An 11,376-nucleotide genomic window follows, 5' to 3' on the forward strand; every position below is an offset into this window, starting at 1 on the left:
TGAAGATAAATACTTGACAGAGGAGTATCTAATGGCTGAGAAACTCTTAAAGAAATAATAGAAATAAATTCCATCTTTAGCCATCAGTGAAATATCAATAAAAACATCTCTGAGATTCTATTTTATACCTGGCAGAATGACCAAGATCAAAACTCAGGTGAAAACTCATTTTGGTAAGCATGTGTCACAAGGGAAACATTCATCTATTTTCAGTGTGAGTCCAAACTGGAGCAATGATTTTGGAAAATTCAGAATAGTTCTACCTCATGACCCAGGTATAACATTCCTGAGCATAAGAAACAGATACTTGACTATACCACAAGGACAGTTGATCAATTATGTCCACAGCAACTTTATTTATAATATCCAGAAATTGATAAAACCTAGATATCCCCCAACTAAAAATTGATAAGAAAAATGTGGAAAATTTACACAATGTTATTTTACTCAGCTATTAAAAAGTATGATGAGGGCTTTTTCAGATTACAAAGTACCGAGCAAGGTGAGAGTGTTTTCATTCAGTGAGGGAAGGAAGGATATCTTCTAGAGCTCTTCTCCCTCAGACATTGATACACATGGCTCTGAAAGGCAGCATCCACAGTTTAATGGGTTCTGAATTCCTAACTATAATTTTGCCAAGAAAGAATTCTTCATATTGATTATAGGATTATTCTATAAGTTTTCTCTTTTGTGGGCTTCTTTTTGAATTTTCTTTAGTTCCATGGATTCTCAAAAGATGGAAACACAAGGGACAGTAATGATCTCTTGAAAACCCAGCACTTGTGGGGAATATGGCCCCAGCATAATAATGTGCAGTTATCCTCAGGCAGGGTCTTCAGCATGCAGCAGGAGATTCAGTCCTTAGGAGAAGTAATTTGAATAAGAATTTGAAAGGGCCTGTGCAATTAGTTAGAGGATGAGAACCTCACTCTGAAATTTGATGATGAATGTAATAATAGCCCCATTGAGGCAATAGTAATATAATATATTGGAATATTTCAGCATTAAGGATTATTTGTTATCATTACCCAATCTCCAATTTCCTGCTATGGCACTGTTTGGAGTCATCAAAACAAGAGTATATTTTCAGCCAACTGTGAACCCTTCCAGATCTTATCAGGATGGAAGAGTCCCTCTCTTTCTTTCACTTATTTAGTCCTTCCCACCATGCATCCTAACCTACCTTAGTACATTTAAGTAAGAAAAGTAGGCTCCTTTCAAACAGAACCTTTCTCAAAAATGAATGACTCTCTCCATATGCATCTTTAACAAGGCTACAAAATATTTTACATTTGTATTTTTACTTCCAATTTCTTATTTTGATGACTTCACATTTTGCTACTGGTTAGGGTACTTTCTTTTCATCATGAGGATTTGCATTTTCTGTGGTCTTATGCAGCTATACATTTTATTATAATTTCTAGTTCCACATTATATATGACAGAAATCATCCTGTCTCTAAATGATTTTAAGGCTTATTTTGTTCAAAATTCAAATGATAAGAAACACACCATGATGAAGACAAGATTGAATGCTTTTAAAGTCTTAATTCTATTGGAATATAGGTAATCATATTCATTTTAAAATAATTAGTTATTATAAAATATTCATGGGCATATGTATAACTGTGCTTCCAGCCTTTCAATGTTTTTCCAAAATGGAAGAAAATAATTTCTAATTTCATCAGAAATAGATATTCTTACCTTTATTAGTTATGGGTGTTAGGGTAAGGGTTAGGGTTAGTGTTAAAAATAGAAAAAAAGGCAAACTACAGTGAAGTAATTTTTTTAAGTTTAAAAGTACATCTGATGAAATTATGTATAGGCTGTGGGATTGAAACTTATTTTTTGTTTAAAATTTTCACTTCAAACTAACCGAACAACTGGACAGCAAAAATAGAAACACTTGGGAATATTTTCCATGAATCTACATATTAAGTTTTCCCTTAATCCGAAGAACAATTGTTAAGTGCTGGGAGTTAGAGAACCAGTGTGTTCCTAACTATGCACAAGTCAGTGATTCCAAGTAAAGGTTGGATATCTAAGAATATTTGAGCAGCACAACATTGACCTGATCACATAGAGTCATATGCACATAAGGAGAATGAGACAGAAAGAGAAGGGGAGGAAAGTGAGAATCATTCGTGCAAGCATAAGCAGGGGAAGATTGGTATTAGAAAGAATGGAGAGAAGTAGTGTCAGAGATGCTCATGAGAAAAGAATAGTGAGTATACCCATGAATATAACATAAGAAAGGCAAACATAGAAAAACTTCTGAATATTGTCCATGAATCTACATATAAAGATTTCCCTTAATCCAGGGAACAATTTGTCAAGTGCTGAGAGTTTAAGAACAAGTTAGAGAACCTAACAATGCAGTAGTCAGTGGGGTTAAATTATGGTTTGATATCTAAGAACTTTTGAGCAACACAAATTTGACTTGATCACATACAGGCATAGACACACAAGGAGAAAGAGTGAGAAGGGAGGAAAGTGAGAATCATTCATGCAAATGTATGCAAGGAAGATTGGTATTAAAGGAATGGAGAACAGTAGTGTCAGAGTTGCTCTTGAGGAAAGCACAGTGAGTGTATTATGAATATATCACAAGAAAAACCATTACATTTTGTATGAATCAGAATACTAAGTAAAAATTATAAAAAAGAGAATTATGATGTTTTAAGGAAAATGGTTAGAAATGGACATCACCAGTATGAGCTAAAATAATCTAACTATACACCAGTGTACATTCAGGTGAGCCAGTGACTTTCAAAGAAAGAACTCTCATAGTTAGGAATTTATTCCCAGTTGGGTGGATGGTATGTAAATGCGAGAGGGAAAGGAGGGTAGATTCAATCAAACTTCATTATACAAATGTATGGACTTCTTGAATACAAAGAAGAAACAATCTACAAGTACACAGTTACATTCAATATTACAAAATTAAAGCAGGAGAAAATGCTTAAGATGTGTAGAACTCCAAATTAATAGCTGCCCATTCTCCATCCTCAATTTCAACCCTAATACTTTCCTAGTCAACTCTTCTGTAATCTGACTTCTGTGTTTCCCCTTGAAGACTTCCTGAGTTCCCCACTGAAAATCACTCAGGCCATTCCTGCTGTTGATTTGCTGTCTGAAGAAATCATAGAGTTCCTTTGCATTCAGTAGAAGAAAATCCAGGTCCAAGCACTGTCTCTTTTCTTCCTTAAAGTCCTTAATTATAGAGAGAACTTTGAAGTTACAACTGGAATAGATTTGCCGAGTGCTACCATCTTCCTTTCAGAACACACACTCATTACGGCACAGGGAAAGTTTCAGAATTTACATTGTAGTTAGATACTATATTGCTTTAGGAGAGTGGGAGCAATTATGTTTCTTCGTGTAGACTGCTGACTACTTTTCTTATTTGTCAAACTTCTCAGAAACTTTTGTAGGAGGTACATTTCAGGCTGGAAGTTTCTAGGATGGTTCCACCTATATTCTTCTATTTTGCATATTTTTTAAGGCTTATTTTTCTTTCAAAATTGAATTGATAATAAACAACCCACAATGAAGACAAGATTAATGCTTTTAAAGTTTTAATTCTATTGTAATTTAGGTAATTATATTCCTTTAAAAGTTATTATCTATTTTCATACAATGTTCATGAATATATATGTAACTAAGTTACCAAATAATTCATAATTTCATCAGAAACAGATATTTTCATTTGTATTATTTATGGGTAAGGTTTAGGGTGATGGTTAGGGTTAGTCTTAAATTAGATAAAATACAAACTACACTGAAGTAAATTTTTTAACTTTAAAAGTACCTCAGATAAAATTATATGTAGGCTCCAGCATTCAACCTTAATTTTTTTTTTTTTAATTTTCACTTCAAACTAACTGAACAACCTGAGAGCAAACTTACAACCACATGAGATTATTGTTCATCAGAATCTATCTTCCTAGTGGTTGAGTATCTAAGCTATATATTATACAAATCTCTCATTTTTGACCTTCAAAGCCATCAATTTTAATCTTTTGGTGTTCTTCTTAGAAATATTAGTATTTGTAAATATATATTTATATGTTATTATATAGAAGTTTACATAAATGGTATTCGATGCAGAACTTTAGGTTATTCATTTAGAAGCAACATTTCGTAGAAACTTTCATTGCTTCATAAAGTCTGTGGATATCCCCACAGCATGCTTTGCTTGGTTTTATTTTGATCTTTGTGTACGAAGGATTCAATGGCATGGTCTGTCATGATGTGTTTATGGCTTCCTCTTTCATTTAGGATAGGTTCTGCTGTTCAATCAGTCAGTTCACACAGCACTTGAAAACTTTGGAAATATATCCTGGAACCTTTCAAATGAGAAACAATAGTTGAACAATCTAAGAACATCCATTCGCATTTATCCTGTAAGAAATAACTTTGTTGCATTGCCTTCTCTGTGCCAGACAGGAGTAAACCTTTGGGTATGGTACAGATTATTTTTATTTTCAACTTGTCTCTATTAATAACAATTATTTTTAGCCAGTTATAAACTCATTTTAGGGCTATTTAAAGCTATATATCACAGATATGGACTCTTTGCAAGTAGATTTGATATTACCTCAGAAATATGTCCCAGAGGAGATCATTCATACACTCTGTAATTTCTGTCCTTTTATAGAAAAAAATTTCTCACCTCGAGGAGGTTTGTTCTCCTTCCTTCCTTTAATTACTTCTCTCATATGTTCACCTCACGAGAGCCAGAGTGGACTTTTGCCTGCAAATTTAAGCCAAATGTGGTTCTTGCTAAAATGAAGAATACAATTGTACCTAATGTGAGTTGCAAACTTCAAACTTTAGCTCTGCAGAGAACCACATGTATTTCAGTTTGAAAGAATTTTGCACTTGAACTATAGTAGGAATATAGATTCCACTCTATACGTTAAACCATTACACGCATGTATGGTTGGAAACTGAAGTGAGGTTTACTGGTTGAGAACACCTCAGCCTGTTCTGGCAGTGAGTGAATTGCTCCAGGACCTGCTGCTCCAGGAAGCATTTTTGTTACACTCTATTGTCTAAGTATTTCGGAAATATTAGTAACAATAAAACCTTTTTCTCAGATTTTGACTACCATCTCAGTTCTTCAGATTCATAATAGGCATAGTTAAATTTCAAAGTCATTTTTGGATACGTAGTAGCCTGCCTGGGACACATAAGACCTTGTCTCAGGAACACAAGTTAGCAGAAAGCAAGAAAAGTTCAAACATAAACAGGAAACATTAGTTAATAAAATTCATTTTGAAAGAGGGCATTATATTAGGTTCAAGTAAGAATTAGGTGCTGAGTGACTGATAGCCCAGCATGGAGAGAAGAGTTGGGTATGAAAATCCATCCCCATACTTAGAGATATTGGCAGATCTTAACTTCTTGGAAAGGAAGGAATCATTTTCTCTAAGAGCATAGTCCTTGATAAGTTACCATTTAGCATTAGAAATCTACAGATCTCGTTACATTTCCACAGCACAAAAAAGACTTGATATCTCTCTCTCTCTCTCTCTCTCTCTCTCTCTCTCTCTCTCTCTCTCTCTCTCTCTCTCTCTCTCTCTCTCTCCCTCCCCCTACTCCTCTCCTCTCCATCCCTCTCCCTCTCCCTCTCCCTCTCCCTCTGCTTCTGCCTCTCCCTCAATATCTCACTTTCTATCTCTCTTTCTAACACATACATAACAAGCAAAGGAAATGGAAGATTATTAGTAGAAAGAATGGAGAAAGATAGATTCAGAGATACATATGAGAATTGTACAGTAGTATATACATGCATATATCACGGATAAAGCCTATTATTTTGTTTAATTAACAATTACTAAGTAAAACCTCAAAAAGAATAAAATTATGTAATTTTCAGGATTATGTTTAGAAATGGGTCTCACAACATTAAGCTTAATAATTTAACCCTACACCAATGTACATGCTGGTGAGGTTATTAAGTTTTAAAAACAGGGCACATAAAATTATCAAACTATTATAATTGGCTATATTGTATGGAATAGATCAAGAAGAACCTGCATTGTATGAATGTATGGAATTCTCAAATAAAAATAAAATGCATAAATTAATAACTACAATAAATATCATAAAATTAAAGCAGATCAAATGTTAATGATTTGCTATATTAAATTGATACCTTCCCATTCTTCATCTCCATCTTCGTCCATAATACCATTGCTTCTCTACTGTTTTGTCTTCTGATTTCTCTGTGTCCTTTGTGATCAGAGGTGATATTTTTCTATAGCGATTCATTACCTTCTCTACTCATTACGCACACTGAAAAAGGTCATGAAAGTGATCTGTGTTGAGTGTCTTTTGATAGAGGCTACCTATTTGTTGCAGGGCTCATAGACAAGATGAAGGCTGGCTTGTACCAGAACTTCTGTTTCCAGGAGCACACAGTATAAGACACCCAACCTGCATCTTCACTCCATTATGTCTCTGTAACTTTGGCACTTGAAGTTCTCCATGGAGTACCTGCTTATAGAAGCAGTTGCTTTTACTGACTCATTTGGGTTATCTGAGAAAGTTATGAACAGGCAATGTCTAGGTTTAATAAAGCAAATTATAGACGAGCAAGAACCACCAGACTGTTTACTCAAAGAGGTGTCACTGCATATAGAATACCTTGTGTTCACAATTAAGAATGCAAATAAGGTTAAAAAGGTAATACTGCCAATTGCATTAGAAGGCAAAATACAGGGATTATTTGAGAATAAGTGGAATCTGTGGGGAAAATTAAATTAATTCAGGAGAAAGAATACCAATGAACTATTTTCACAAGGAAAGTAGAAAATAACTAGAATGGGAAGCTGGCAGAAAATCCTTTTATTAACAATCTATCAAAAGGCTAGAAATTTCATAGTAGTAGATTATAAAATAGTCCATGGACAACAGACACAGTTTCTTTTCAGGGGCTGTATAGAGCACCATAACCATATGTTAAATTGTAACATATAACTAAGTAAAAACACTCCTTAAAAGGAAGAACTCCCAAACTCACTTTAATGAAAATTGTAGGAGAAGGCAGGAATCTCAAAAGATTTCACATCATGAAACACCTGTGAATTTTCAACACAGTCTAAATTCTTTGTTGTATTTTTGGCTACTTTTATTTTACCAAGCTTTAATATCTTAAAAAGAATGGGCAAGTTTTAGATTATGTATTGTTTATGTCCAAGACATCTCTGCCTTGAAGAAAATCTTTTGAGACTGGGAAAGGCATTTTGTGCCACAGAACACAGAATGTGGTAATGTCAATGTAGTATCCTACCACATTAGAAGCCAGTGCAAGAATCACTCCCATATATAAATAACAAAAACAATTGTTGTATGGCTCATAAAAGAGCACATATATTAAGTTTGATGAAGATCTCAGTATAGTAGTCATCATATGTCCACATGTATTTACACATTGTATTGGGAATAACATCTATATTTTGTGGATGTGTCACCTTTCAATTAAAACCCTTAAGTACTAAAGGAAATGGTAAAATAAGTGGTGGGACATCCGGAAAGGAGAGAGAATTCTCGGGTAGAGCAGTCGTTGGGAGAGCAAACAGGGTGGAAGTGACTCGACCAATTCGTGGTACCTGCACAATTGTAACCAGCCACATGGCAGGGTGTAGGTTAGAATAAATGAGTTATATGAGTTATTATTTAGTCATAGAATAACCTACCTGCACCTATGGCCAATGTATATGTGAATGTATTTGGAGTCTGTGTTTTAATTCTGGTAGCATGAGTCTGGAAGGAAGAACCAGATGTAACATCTAAATGTCACCCAGTTCATGAATAGAATCTAAATTGATCTGAGAAATATTCCAAGTAGAAACAAGAAAGCCCAAATCCTTCCTCCCCCCTCAAATATAAAGCTTTTAAGCTCTGTCTCTTTATAAAATGAGGCTGGGGGAAAAAGTAGTGCTTTAAAACTTTTAAAAGAAGTTCTCTGCTTACAGAACATGTGCTGGTAGGAAGAATGGAGGCCTGTCTACAGCACATAGGGTGCAGGAATGCACACTACTCAGCCATTGCCTAACAACCCAATTCAGGTCAAGGCAACTAATTCATAAAACTATACCCAAGAACCAACCAGGTCTCTGAGAGTCTGAATATCCCTGCTGAGAGAGAAGGTTAGAGGTTGCAGAGATCCTGTCTGAGGCTTGCAAAGGAATGTATAGTCTCCAACCCCATCTTGCCAATGTCTCATGACTTTCCTGGATTGGGAAATGGACAGAGGCTCTCGCCTAAGCAAAAATGGCAGGACTCATGGGCTTGAGATTGTTTGCAGGCATGAGGCCCTGATGGCAGTCCATAATTGTTCATAGACTGTATTGCACAATGCCTTTGTGTCTCTTAGAATATAGTACAATTAGAGTGAGATCCTCTGAACATAGATACAGCCATTTAAAAGTGACAGCCTACATTCAAAATGATACATTTTGTCTTTAAATGTACTATGTAGGATTTAAGCTTAGTAATCCTTAATAATGAATATTATTTAAAATTTATATACACATCAAGTATATGTTTATATAAAGAAAAGGGGAATATTAGGTCTATTTATCCACATAAGGCATTTTTATGATGTGACAGAGACAGTTAATGCTTTTTCTGTTGCCATGAGTCATTTTGCCATGAGAAAGATATATTCTCCCCGTCAATGCAAGGACCCAGGTTTATAGTTGGAGCAGAGGTTTTTTTTTTTTTTTTTTTTTTTTTTTTTTTTTTTTTGCATTTGTCTTTCCAAACGAAGAAAAGAATTTACCTAAGGGATCCAGAGATTTCTGGACAAGAGAAACATAAAAATAATAGTGTTAAGCTTTTTAAATATATTGTGTATTAATTTTCAGCTTGGCAATACAAAATACAATCATCTTATATCAGAGGAGATAGACAAGCCACATATCATAGAGGCAATGTGTTGTTATTTTGCATTAGAAAGACAAGTGATTAATGCCAAAGGAAGTTTAAATGTGATATGCTATCTTATTATCCTTCTGGATACATTGACAGACAATTTCAAGGTAAAGTGACATGGATTGAGGATTGCAACATTTTACTTTGATTAGTGAACCAATCTCCAGTGGGCAGATGTGGGGCTCCCAGTGGAGAACTGATAATGTTTCAGCCTAGGACATAATACGTAACCCATTCTGAGACCTCTAAGCAGATCACAATATGCTCAAAAAATATATTAAGGAGATTAATATAGTTGAATACTGGGAAAGATGTTGAATTGAGAGGGAAAATAGGATAAAGGAAACTACATGAAATATAAATATACAAAGAAAAGAGAAACAGAAAAACATTAAAATAAAGGTTTGCAAGGGTATATAGATTCTAAATAATCTCATACATTTGATCCTAATAATTAGGAGACAAAGAAGGAAACAGAGTTTCTTTGCAATTTCAAAGTGAGCCTTATCTACAGAGGAAATCTAATACTTCCAGGGATACAAAGTTCAACTTTGTCTCTATAGATTTTATTATTTTGGTTACTCACTGGCTGTCTTATCACATGGTGACATTCTGAGGAGTCTCTTTAGGGACTCAAGACAACTTCTCCGAGTTAGAACAGGAGATTGAGCACTTAGTTGATAAGAGGAAGACAGGAAGGTCTTTATTGGTGAACAAGGAGAGGGGGCAGGCAAATGACAGTTCAAGGTTTGAGCTAAACAGAGAAGAGAGAATGAGAGAAGACAAAAATATCCACAGCAAGGAGGCATCTGACCAATCAAGAATTGTTTAAATTTAAATTTAAATGTTAAAAATTGGAGAGATGGGGTTGCCATCCTACTGTCAAAAGCTGTGACCCAGAATTTATCCTGTCTGAGGGAACTGCAGGTACAAAAATGTAGAAGAGCAAGGGAAAAATTAGGTCCAGAGACAGTCACAAATTGGTATCTAGCTTAATGGGAGGAACAAGGCTCTGACAGCCTTAATAATGTTGTGGTGGGCTTGCAGACAGGAACATGGCTGCACTCTGAGCAGCCCAACAAGCAGCTGAAAGAGTCAGATGCAAATACCCAATCAATGGCTGGAAAGAAGCAACCCATATTTTTGAATTGGGAAAAAGCTAGAAGAAGTGGTGGAAGAGGGAAACTCCATGGGAAGACCAATAATCTCAACTATCCTGGACCTTCAAGATCTCTCATACACCGAGCCACCAATGGGGGAGCATACAGGAGCTGATATAAGGTTCCTGAAACATGTACAGTGGAGGACTGCTGGGTAGTGACAGAAGATGCAGCTAACCCTTGTGAGTTTTGAAGCCTCACAGAGTGATAAGACCTGGTGGGGTTGGGGTAGGTAGGGGGGAGATATGAGGTAATGTTTCTCTTTGATATGAGGTAATGTTTGGGAGGAGGCATGAGATGTAGAGCAGTCAGGTTCAGATCTTAAGGGAATGAAGTCTGGGCTGTGAAAAAGTTTTAAAGAATAAAAATAAATTAATAAAACCAGGGGTTGTGGTGAGGTAAGATGAAGTTAAACCAAGGCCTAGAGTGTGCTAGGGAACAAGCATAAGAGTGTGAGTGAGTGCAAGGGAGTGTACACAACCTCAAGTTTCAAGAAGGCCCCGTCATCTTGCATACAAAACCATAGTCCGAATATTCATTATGTCCCTTCCCTATATCTCTACTTCCAGTTGAGAACCTCGATCTTGTGTCAAGGCTGCACATGGCAGTTAGACTCTCTTCTTTCTTTCCTAATTTTTCTTACTCTCCTATTTAATGTTAGTGATAAACAGGGGACAGGGGATAAAAGGGAGAGGATATAGGAAGAATAGCAAAAGCGGTCGATTTTTTAATCTACTCTAAGAATGAAGAATATTAACAAGACAAAATACCATACATTGGTATAGATCTTTGTACATTGATGTAAAATTAAGGTTATATTTGGTTACATTATACTTATTATCAACTCCATTTAAGGTATTATATGTATATAATTACTTCAAATGCAATGTTAAATTCTAGACAATTTGAAATCTAGTATTACAAACTCTTTCAGATAATTTAGAAATGCAAATTAATCATCAATCAAACTTATAATCACATTAGATATTAGTCTAGCTTATTACAAAATTACTTTTTCAAAATTGAACATATATTAAAGAGATAAATAGATAGTCTTCAAAAACCTTGGAGTCCCCAAGTTCCATTCACTGTTTGGCTGAGAGTGTCTGTATTTGTCTTAGTCAGTTGTTGAGTGTATCCTTTCAAAGGACAGCATGCTTCTGTAGGCAAACATAATTGGATAAATTTAATAGTGTTAGAAACTGTTGCTTTATGGGTTTGACCATTCCCACAGTCTCTGCTTCATCCACTGTGCCTGCATATCTTCTAGA

This window comes from Mus pahari, unplaced genomic scaffold, assembly GCF_900095145.1.
Source record: "Mus pahari unplaced genomic scaffold, PAHARI_EIJ_v1.1 scaffold_7109_1, whole genome shotgun sequence".
NCBI classification, from domain to species: domain Eukaryota; kingdom Metazoa; phylum Chordata; class Mammalia; order Rodentia; family Muridae; genus Mus; species Mus pahari.